We start from the raw sequence: 11,547 nt of genomic DNA on the forward strand, positions 1-11,547 counted from the left end.
TTTACCCTGGACGCTCCCATTTGATGCAGGTGCTCACTAGAGGAAGGAAGAGAATAAATCATTATCCCCATTTCACAAACGAGAGAACCAAAGGAAATTAAGCTAGCTCGGCAAAACCACACATCTGCCAGTAGCAAAATGAGGTGTTAATCCCAGGTCTTGGACACCAGCAGACTGCTCTTCATAGCAGCCCTTTGACCCCCAGATTTCTGTGAAATGCTGTGTGCCAAGCTCCAGGCCAGGCGCTGAGGACGTGAAGCCCCTGTGTGTGAGAAGAGACGGCCGCACAGGTGGGAGCTCATGCTTGAGGGTCAGGGAAGGGAACGCTTGAGATAGGACTGGAGGGATCTAGGACACACGGGTGGAGTAGCAGAAAGACAAAGGAAGCTCTGGAAAAATAACAATGTGAGTGAAATATTTGGAGACTCAAGGAACCGAGAGTCTGCTGACTGGGTGCTGGCAGAGTGTCTCCTTGGATCTCATGGCTGAGGCTCTCAGCTGTTGCTCACAGGCCACATTTGTGGAGGAATTTTGGTTCATTATACTTTCGTCTATGCTCTCAGGATTCTCACTTTAGCACTCAATTTTAAATGGTTGTCCTGAGCATGTTGTGATTCTATTTAATGGCTCTCCCCTATCCCCCATGACAGAATCTGATCTCTTGACTAGTCCCTGGTGACCTCTGGGACACAGAGAAGATGAACGGGCAGCCCACGGCCACCTCGGGGCTATGCTAAGGGAGCTGCTGATGCCAGGCAGGGCTGCTCCTGGGGGTTCTAGGTGGTGGCCTGTAGGAACATGGCAGCCCAGGGCAGACCCAGGGCCACAGGGGAGGAGGATTATGTCTCAGACCAGCCAACTGGACTCAGGAGTGGGCGAGCAACAAACCCTCTTGAATATGCTGGGGGAGGAAGGCGGGCCAGGCTGGAGGTAGCCGTCAGGAGGATAGAGAAGCTGTCTTTGTTACTGTGAGGTGCCACGGAAGACCTCTAAAAAAAGGCCTCAGACATGGCTAGATGTTTGCATCTGGCACTCAGCAGCAAGGCCAGGCTGGGCGGAGAGGCTGAAGTCCTGGGTGAGGTCACCACTAGAGAATGTATGGAACGAGAAGGGCCTCCGAGGAAAGATGAGGGCTTGGGGGAAACCACCATCAGGGACGTACCACCACTGATTTTCTTCTTGTGTTACTTTTCACCAGACTCCCCCAGCCATAAGCAAAAGCCACTTTTTCAGAGGGCTGTGTAAGTTCAGTTCGCTAGCACACTAGGGACACGTGACTCGGGGTAGAGCTAGCAGCATTCCTCCCAGGCCAGTCACTGCCCACGAGAGGTCACGTTTTAGTTTTGGGGGACCCTGCCTGCTCTGTCTGACCTGCATTTCAGCTGTGGGCAATTGCAGAGTACTAAGGATGGGCATTTTTTTCCTACAGTGTTTTGGAAAGAGGAATAAGGCTCTCTAAATCGCTCTCCTGTTTACTCGTCATATCCACACCAAAGTACCCCCTGTCCCTGCAACAGTAAAGAAATACACAGAAATGAAAGGGCTAACAGCACGCTTCCACATGGGGTTTAGGGGCAGCACGAGATTCTGGTCGTTTTGCTTTGTGGCTATAGTTTCATCCCAGCATTATTTCTTGACAGGTTATGCATTTCTTTTTCCTTAGTATTCCACATCGTAGCTAATTGGCCATTTTAGTGTGGTCCTGCAGGAGCATAAACATTTAGAGAATTTCTTGCACTGACAAGAAGAGATAATACGTTTGAAGCCAGTGAGCTAGTTATGTTTAGGAAAATCACCATGGGATTTAAGATGATGCATTGATGTAATGCAATTGGTGGTTTAGAAAAATTCTTCTAGACTAACCTCGGCTGTATGAGCACAACCACATTCCTTGCTAGTGAATAGGAGGCAGAGCCCAGTGGAATCATTTTGTAAGTATTCCATTACTAACCTTTCACTTTCTACCTCAAGGGAGGAGGGAACTGGAGGGAGGGAGGACTTCACAGGGAAACGTTCTGTAGAAGCCTGTTTGGGGCTATAAGTAGTAAAGGGTAAAAATCCAGAAATAGTTTAGGAAATTAGTCATCTGTCACCAAACTGTGCTCAGTTACAGTTTTGGGTTCCACATTATGGAACTTAAGAAAAAATGGAAATCTGGAAAGATTAATAATCGTTTGTGTAAGGGTCAAAAAGGCCCAATTTTGGATCCAGAAAGAGGGGAAAAAGTTCCCATTTGCTAAAACATTGTCAAAATAATTCCCATGATGGAAAATTATATTCTGGGAACTGGGAAGCCTTTTGGCTTTCTCTACTTTCTTCTTCTTTTTTTTTTTTTTACTAGTTCTGCAGCAGTGCCAGAATGCCAATGATTAGAGTGCACTAGATGTCTGATGTTGTTTATTTTTCTTATTTATTTATTTATTATTGTTTTTATTAAATCATAACTATGTACATTAATGCATTTATGGGGTACAATGTGCAATGTGCAACGTGGGGTATAATTAATGGTGTTTCATTTAACACGTATGAATATGTTATCTATTTAAACATTTTCTAGTGCACACTACACAAACATTAGGACACTACTTGTCAATCTATGCCTATTCATGTTTTTAAAAAGTGTGCTAAAAGAGAATTAAAATAGAGGAGAAAAGCGGGATCCAAACATTTCTATTCCATTTAGTACACCAACCTACTATTGTGATGATTTTAAGGCAGTCATTTTTCTTTTTGATGTTCTATTAAAGTGAGTAAAGAAGTCCAGGGCAATGGAATGGAAAACTTGGTACAGTGCTTATTTATTTATTTATTTTTGAGACAGAGTCTCACTATGTTGCCCTTGGTAGAGTGCCGTAGCGTCACAGCTCACAGCAACCTCCAACTCTTTGGCTCAAGCAATCCTCTTGCCTCAGCCTCCCAAGTAGCTGGGACTACAGGCGCCCTCCACAATGCCTGGCTACTTTTCTTGTAAAATTATAGTTGTTATTTTTGTTGTTTAGCTGACCCGGCCAGACCCTGGTGCATGTGGCTAGCGCCGTAACCACTGAGCTACAGGCATGGAGCCAACAGTGCTTATTTTTTAAAGAAAAGAAAAAGTATTCACAGTCGTACCGAATTGGCCCTGTCAGTCTGGTGAGGGAGAAGCTGGGGAGAAACCTCACGCTTATCAAGAGGCTATACCATGCTCCCCTGTAGAGCCTTCTGATCAGATCCTGTGTTCCTCAGGCAGTGACACATGTCATGGCATTGATGAGAAACTTTGTGTCATCTGAGGAAAGTGTCCAGAGAGTATCATCTTGTACTTAGGTTGAAGACACTTCTGAGACTCTAAGAGCAGGGACTTATAACAATGCAATGGACTGCGCTGCTAACCACCGCACCTGCCTCAGTTGCATGCTTCTGTTGCAAGTCACAGAATTTTCAGTAAGTGGTTTAGGCCAGTTGAAGACGCTCAAGTGTGCACATGTGTATGAGTCACCAGGGCATCTGGTTGAAATGCAAATGCTGAGCCAGTCGGCCCGGGTGGGGCTCCAGGTCCTGAATTCTAATTAGCCGTGGGTGGTGTTGATGTGGCTGGCCAGGAGCCACACTGGGAAGCAATAGTTTAAGAATCAGGGGCTTTCTGCCAGGGGTGTCCAACCTGCGGCCTGTGGGCTACGTGCTGATTTTGTGAAGCCTGTTTTGGTTACTTGTGGTGTGGGATATCATGACAAGTACTCACAGACCTTTTCCCCCCTGCTAATTGGCTTTCATTAATGTTTGTGTATTTGTTGGGTGGCCTGAGACAATGTTTATTCTTCCAGTGTGGCACAGAGAAAAACAAAGGTCAGATACCCCTGGAGACTGAAGAGTTTCTAGGTGGCTGCAGCAGCTTGACACATCTTCAGGGACCAAAACTCACCCCATCTGTCCTCCCGCCACCCTCTGGGGAGGGCTTCAACCTCAGGCTTCTCTCTTTACAGTGGTAAATGCCACATCCTCACATAAACACTTCTTTTCATCAGATAAAATTTTTCCCTTCTGCCCCCAGCTGGTGATCCTGTGGCCAGGGTTGTTACAGCTCCACACCTAGCTTCAAGGGAAGCTGGAAAAGCAGTTGTCTGGCATTTCCAGTCCCTGCGTGGAGGGCAGCTCCATTAGCAAAATAGTGGGCCTGGGAGAGGCACAAGCTGGGGTTCTTACTGCCCCCTCCTCTCCCAGGTAACAGCGACAAGAGGGATGGTACCCTCCTACCTGCACAGAAAAAAACAAAATAAAACCATCTTTACTGCATAATCAAGATAAGTAAAGCGTATTTGAGATTTTTTAAGGAACGTTCTGCTTTTACCTAGGCATCTGTCTTGTAGTCAATGTGATCTGGCAGTCGGAGGTGCATGGCTGATATGTTCTCAATGACGGTCGCCAGCATCATCTCTGGAGATGCACCACTCTCACCGCAACCAGGGAATGATGATGCCCTCCCCTCCGAATTAGATTACAGTAAGTAGATTTTATAGGAAACTAACTAGCTAAGATTTTATATATGAGTTGAACTCAGTGCATAGCACACAGTAAACACTAGATAAAAAGAAAGCCACATAGTATCATAACATGGTGTTAATTGTACATGCACGTGGCTGTGGGCAGTATAAGAAGGTAGATTATGCATTACACTTGCACTTCCAGTTTAATCTGTGCAGATTGCAATACAGCCATGATAATATTACCTGAGACATCTCCATTAGGCCATGTCTTATGAATAAGAAGTCTTAGTTCACTCCTTGCCAGCTGTCTGAATTGCTGGTTTAAAATTTGTTTCTTTTTGTTTTGCAAACAACTCAAGGATGAAACATTTTAGCCAATGCATGTATTTTTAGTTAGCATCCAACTAAATTTTGTTTCTTGTAAATATACTATTTGATCTTATTCAGTTTTGTGCTAGACTTGTGTAACTATACCTGTCAGGAGTAAACAAATACTGCAATGACTATGAAATATTATTTCTTAATGTAAAACAATTACACAAGGGTATTTGTGTACTTGAAAGTATGTTACCTTTTAAAGTGTTACTGTGGGAGGCCATAAAGTTATTCACGTGATGCTGAAATTGCTCAAAATACTTTTTAGTTTTGGGCGGTGCCTGTGGCTCAGTGGGTTAAGGTGCCAGCCCCGTATACCGGGTTCAAACCCAGCCCCGGCCAATCTGCAACAAAAAAATAGCTGGGTGTTGTGGCAGGCAACTGTGGTCCCAGCTACTCAGGAGGCTGAGGCAAGAGAATCGCCTAAGCCCAAGGATTTGGAGGTTGAGGTGAGCTGTGACACCACAGTACTCTACCAAGGGTTAATAAATGAGACTCTGTCGCCAAAAAAAAAAAAAAAAAAAAAAAAAATACTTTTTAGTTTCTTTGAAATGGGCTTCATGGCTAATGCATAAACTATATGAAATTTATATCATTTTGTGACTAATCTTTAGAACTGTAATAACAAAGCCAAAATAATTTAATTCAGTTTGCAAATGCTCTACAAAGTAAAACTATATTTTCTCTAAGTTTTTTAAAACATCAAGTAACTCAGCATATTATTATTTTTATAATAAATAAAATGAAAGTTCAGATAAAAGTCCTCAAATGTTATGACATATGACAAAAATTTGCTAAGCTTGAAATAATTCAAGTCCATAATGAAGGGACTTAAGGTAATTATAAAGAGGGTGTTGTAAAAATATTGACTGCTCTGAGAGAGAAACTTAGTCCGAAGTGTAAACAGGAGGGCAAAACATTGCAACTCCCTTGGAGGGGAATTTGGCTATTTCTAGCAAAATCACATGGACATTTATCTTTGAATCTAGCAACCTTACTTCTTGGAATTTTTCTTTCAGATACAGCTGCAGCTGCAAATCAATTCATTCATAACGTTAATCGTTGTGCCTTGATTCCAAATAGCTACTGGGGGAAACAATGCAAACACTTAACCACAGGAAACAAACACAGGGAGATGGGAACACGTCACTGTGCCAGAAAGGGAGAGAAGTCTGAAAACAAGAAGCAGCTCAGGAGGAGCATAGGAGAAGGACACAGGTGCTCTCTGAGAGGGACTCCAGCAACCATACTTGGGACAATTTGAACATAAACTTGAAAAAAAGCATCTTCAAGTCCTTAGTAACACCTAAAACGGGGAGTGAAGGAAGCTCTTCCCTATAAAACAACACTTTTTCATAATTACAGGACGAATGAAAGAGTCCAACCGTTAAGTTTTGCTACCACCAAGATAATGACTGATTTGGGCAAGAACCAACAAAGAATCCTAAAATCATCGGGTGAAAAGTTGGGCACACTTTTAAAAACATCATTTCGCGAATTATTTCTTAAGTCTGAAGAAAAAAAAGGATCCGCCTTGAAGAAGAAATCAAAGTCAGAATCACTCGCTTGTGGGAAACCCAGCGATTAGGAGGAAGCCAACTACAGCACTGAGTCGTGTTTATTGCCAAGACTCTGTCTCAAATAAATAAACAAAACACTGTTTACCCTTCATTGAATCGAGAGAAACAACTAGGGAGATCCAGACAGTAGAAAATTCTACAAGACAGCTGGGTTAGATTCTTTAAAAATGTCAAGGTCATGGTAAGCAAATCAGAGTTAAGGGGCTGAAGAGGCAGACCAGCTGAGTACAAGGCAAGATCTTTGATTTATAAAACCAAATGCAGCAGTGAAGCTCACGCTGGTGACAATTGGAGAACTTTTAATATTAAAATGTATTACATGTTGAAATTTTGGAGTTGATAATGATACTGTGGTTAATAGAATGCCTTTGTTCTTCAGGAAGGTGTGCTGATGTCGAGGTGAGCAGCTTATTTCCCAGTGGCTCAGCAGTCAGAGAGTGTGTGTTTGTGTGCTCGTGTGTTCACAGACAGAGAAAAGAGAAAGAAAGCAGATATGGCAAAGTAGTGACAATTGGTGAATTTGGGTGGGGTGTATGGTTATTCGTTGTCTAAGTACTTCAATTTTTTCTGTGAATTTTAAATGTTTTGAAAGAAACTGGGGGAAAATCCAGTTGATAATTGTGTGGCTACACTGGACATGTTCATCTATGCGATGTGGTTAGGCGTGTATAAGTTGCATGATTTTTATTGTTTAAAGTAAACCATAACATCCACAGCAGAGGTCAAGAGCAGATGGTAACGAGACGTATGTAGCTTAGAAAGAGAGGGCATGTTACTGACCCCACATTAGGCCTTGCACACCGTACACTCTTCAAGCTTTTCTGTTAATGAGTTAGTGGGATCACATTTTCACCATCCACTTGGGTAAATACTGAGGTGTAAAGACCTCTAGTCAACAGCGCAGATGCCAGACAGGGAGAGAGAGGTGAAGAAGGTCGACACCTTCCTGGAGAGCTCACTCGGGCCCTCGCTGCAGTCACAGAACTGCCCAAACCTTAGTGGAGCACACACCTGGCTATGCAACCCAAACTTTTATCTTTTATTTATCTTTTTATGATCCATTTGTATGTAGGGGGAAAAATAAGGGAGTGTTCTGAAAATTGGCTTCATCAAACAATTAAGCTCTTGAGTCATGATGCTGCTGGAATTATTATCACAGTGATGCTCTTGCTAAGTGGCCTTTCTGTTATAGAAGAAGCCACACTGAAACACAGTGGCTTCGGCACCAATAACCATTTGATTTGTTCCTGATTCTCGTTAGGATCACCTAGTGTCTCCTCCATGTGACAGGAGCAGGGCAGCTAGAATGTGGCTGGACAATCACTTGCACATGGCCTTGCTCACAAGGCTGGCCTGTGGGTCCTCTGCGTGGCCTCAGTGTGGGCAGGGCGGATGAACATGGCAGACTCTGGGCTTCCTCAGAGTCGGTAAAGAAGCAGCTTCAGGCTTCCCCGAAGCAGGGTCCTGGCAGAGCCTCACTTCTGCCATATTCTCTCAGTTCAGGGGAGTCACAAGGGACCAGATTCAAAGAGAAGAATGACAGAGATGTGAATGCCAGCAGGTGCAATTTTTTTTCAGGGGGCCACCAAAGCACCAAACTACCATATCCTTAGAATCATCAAGAAAAGGTTCACTTCAGGCTAGCAGGCTATTTAAGAAAGGCAGATTGTAATCAGAAAGTTTTGCATCTAAAATGCTTACAGTTTTAAAATAAAGTTTATAGTTTTGTGGTGACATTTTCAGGTCTTACATGGAGAGATGACATGACTCATTGATTCTGGGCAGATGAGATACTGGCACCAGGGTCTCCCTTGCAGGTGGAGTTTTAGATGTGGGACTTTGGTCTGACCAGGAAACCAGCACAAGTTGGGGGTTTGAGGGTGCTGCTCGGTCGACCTCGGCTCTGCTCAGTCGACCTCGGCTCTGCTCAGGTTGGACAAGTACAGTCAAGGGTGATGAGCCCAACTCGTAGGGAGGAAGAAGGTCCCAGTGGCTCCCGAAAGACAGGTGGACCGGTGTTGGGAAGAACCACAAAGACCAGCCTGCAAGGAGCAAAAGTGGGGGCAGCAGATGAAGGCAGAGCTGAGCAGAAGCAGCTGTTCTTGCCCTGCAGCTTCCCACAGAGAGAAACCAATTATCTGCTCTGCAGATCACAGAGGCCACATTCCTTCCTATGCTTGAAGGGAAGATTTAAGGGTCAGGTAAGAAGGCTGGTGGGAATTCTCCTGTTCGAGATGTTGCGACTGTACATCCCAGACAGCAGAGGGACAGGACGTAGGCCTCGATTCTGACCAATGGGGGAGAACGGGGCCGGATGACCCAAATGTATTAACTATAGAAGAGCAAAAAACCAGATGACCTCCTAGCCACTGGAATTCAGCCCTTACCCATATAAGGAGGCGGCCAAATTTTCTGTCTCTTGAGTAATGTTTTCCAGGACCATTAAAACAAGACGCTAACCCTAGCTGATAAGGAATCTGGACACACAAAAACCAGATCTATCTGGATCTAACCTCATCAGGCCAAAAGGGACCCCTGTCTGACTCCAACTTTTCCCTTATTATAATCTCATTTTAATGCTAAAAATCACATTGAGGGTGGAGATTTAACATGTTAATGAGATACAGGACACAGGAAGAAGCACGTAATAAGACCAGGCAGGTGCAAGGAAATCTCCTGGCTTACCTGCCACCCACCCTATCCCCACCTACACCTCTTTGCAACTCTCCTGAGCTCCCCTGGAGGAAGCAACCTGAGGGTGGTTCCTTCTGCTGCTTCCCTGTTCAGATTTAAGCCCCAGTAGAGCCTTGCCTGAGACTCTGCCTGGCTTCTTATTAATTTCTGTAACACAGAGAGCCCAGGAGCTTGTGCTGCTCACGTGGTGAAGGGCAGAGTTGGGGGTATTGGTTGATGTGCCCAAATGTGTGCTCCCCACCCCTGCATGAGCTCTGTGCTAAGGACTCGATGGCCTCAGGCTTTCCCGATTGAGGGAATTTGCCTTCCACTGTGATTTTCAAGTCTACCTATTTTCTAGGATTCCCAATGGCCATGTCAATACCGCTGTGTTCTGTCCTCTTCCCGCTCCCACAAGTCAGCAGGCAGGTGTGTCTGGCACAGGAGTGCAACCCTGTCTAACTGATACGATTTTATTGTATGAATGCCAAGACATTAGACTAGCCAGGAAAGTCCAAGAGCTTATGAGGAGAGTGAGCCAGAATATTTTAAATAAGTACTATCTTTGAGAAGTCCAGGCTAAGGGATTGTACCCAGGGACCAGCCCAGGAGTTTGGATTGACTTAAACAGTAATGAATACCAAGGAACACAAGTCCTAGAGAAAAGACTGATGGGAATTAATTTTTGTGGGTATAGGAAAGAGACCGAGGGCTGCCATTGGTAGGTGTGTCCTCCTGGCTAGCCGTGGGTTTACTCTTCTGCTGTACAGGACAGGACGCTTTATCCAACGGCAACCACTCATCTTGCGTTGATGACGATGGGCAGAACTGATACTGCTTCTCTGGCTAAACCCTGACTGATAACATCCTCCAAAAATTAAAAAAAAGGCATTCTAGAAAATTTATCTCCAGCGGGGCTGCACTATATAAAATACTAGAAATAAAATAAACCTTCCCCCCGCCCCCCAGACCACTGGGCCTGCAAGTCTGTATGGGGATGAGGACGTGGGTCTCTATTCTGCACAATGAGTTTGCTAAAGGGTAAGGCCTACCTTAAGAGAGGTAACAAGGGGATAAAACTGATTACCATGCTTGGAAACGCTTGGTGTTATGGGATAAAAATAAGTATAACACACCCAGATTCAGAATGATAGTTTGTGTAACAGATATCACCTGCCAAGTTGCTTATGCCTGCATAGGAAGGGAGAGAGTCATCTGGGCAGCTGGTGCACACGAGCTACCAGAGTATGGTGTGAGGGTTGTCCTGACAAGTTATGCCACAGCATAACGTACCGACCTGCTGCTGGCCCACGGCCTTCTCAGGTAGGTTTGGCAGGGACAAGGCCTATGAAGGCCAGGTGGAGGTGACAGAGATAGGACAATGTGGAAAGCATCGATGGCCAGCTTGGTGCTTTGATGAGTTATTGGGATGGAGGCCTTGCTAGAACTGCCACTGGCAATAAAGTTTTAGGACTCTGAAGGGAGCTGTGGATGGAGGCTTGTCTGTTCCTCACAGTATCTAATGATTCCCTGGTTATGGTTCTAAGAGCAAGGAATTGAATGCTGAACTTCATTGGAAGCATATCATGAGTCAGAATGCTGCAGCTTGTATGTGTCATCTCGTGGAAGAAGATGGAGATGCTTGCAAGAAACAGTTCTCTGGATACATAAAGAGAGTGTTACTCAGGACATGATGGAGGAGATGTGTAAGCAAGCTCACGCTGCTGTACAAGATGGTCCAGTCTGTGAGAAGAAGCCTAAGAAAGAAGTTAAAAAGAAGAGAGGGAACTGTCTCCAAATGTCCCTTACCCAGAAAAAAGATTGAGTAGCTCAAAAAAGGCAGAGCTCCTCAGAGCTCGGGAGCAGGCTACTGCAAGCTAAACCAAACAGCAATTGTCTATGAGGATTTTTTAGACAAAGGCGCTATACCGATTGACTAAGCAAAATAATTCTTTTTATGATAAATTAATACAATAAATTATATTGTAGAAATCTCCAAGGTAGAGCCATCCTAGAATAAACTTACTCGATTATGGTTTATTCGTTTTTAATAAATGTTCTGGATTTGAGAATAGATATCTCAGATTTTTGCAACACTAGCCATAAAGTAGAATCATTAGATGATTAAATTTCTGCGCTATTTTCTTCAGGTTCTGTAAGGAGAGTCATGAAGACTACAATAAAAAAGAAATGGTTCTAACTTTTTCTACGCACAACTATAAGAAAGAACCATGAGTGACAGTCTGTTCTCTAAAGTTTTACTAGAACACATCCCTCAGGCTGTTTGGAAGTGGATGTGTGATTCCCTCTTCCCATCTTCTGTGCAGCCTGGTCTGAGCAGGGTTTTATTGTAGGGTTAGGAACTATGATGAAGGCTCACAGCTACTGTATTTGAAGAGGAGTAATGGTTTGAGCCAGTAGCTATGACCCTTCCTAACATCAAAGAATCCTAAAGC

General features: G+C 44.2%; 1 pseudogene; it reads left to right on the plus strand.

The window, feature by feature from the left end:
• The first annotated feature begins 10,157 nt into the window (after positions 1-10,157).
• LOC128598212 (60S ribosomal protein L5-like) lies at positions 10,158-10,994 on the plus strand (annotated as a pseudogene).
• Positions 10,995-11,547: the final 553 nt, after the last annotated feature.

This window comes from Nycticebus coucang, chromosome 2 (assembly GCF_027406575.1).
Source record: "Nycticebus coucang isolate mNycCou1 chromosome 2, mNycCou1.pri, whole genome shotgun sequence".
In the NCBI taxonomy this organism is placed as follows: Eukaryota; Metazoa; Chordata; class Mammalia; order Primates; family Lorisidae; genus Nycticebus; species Nycticebus coucang.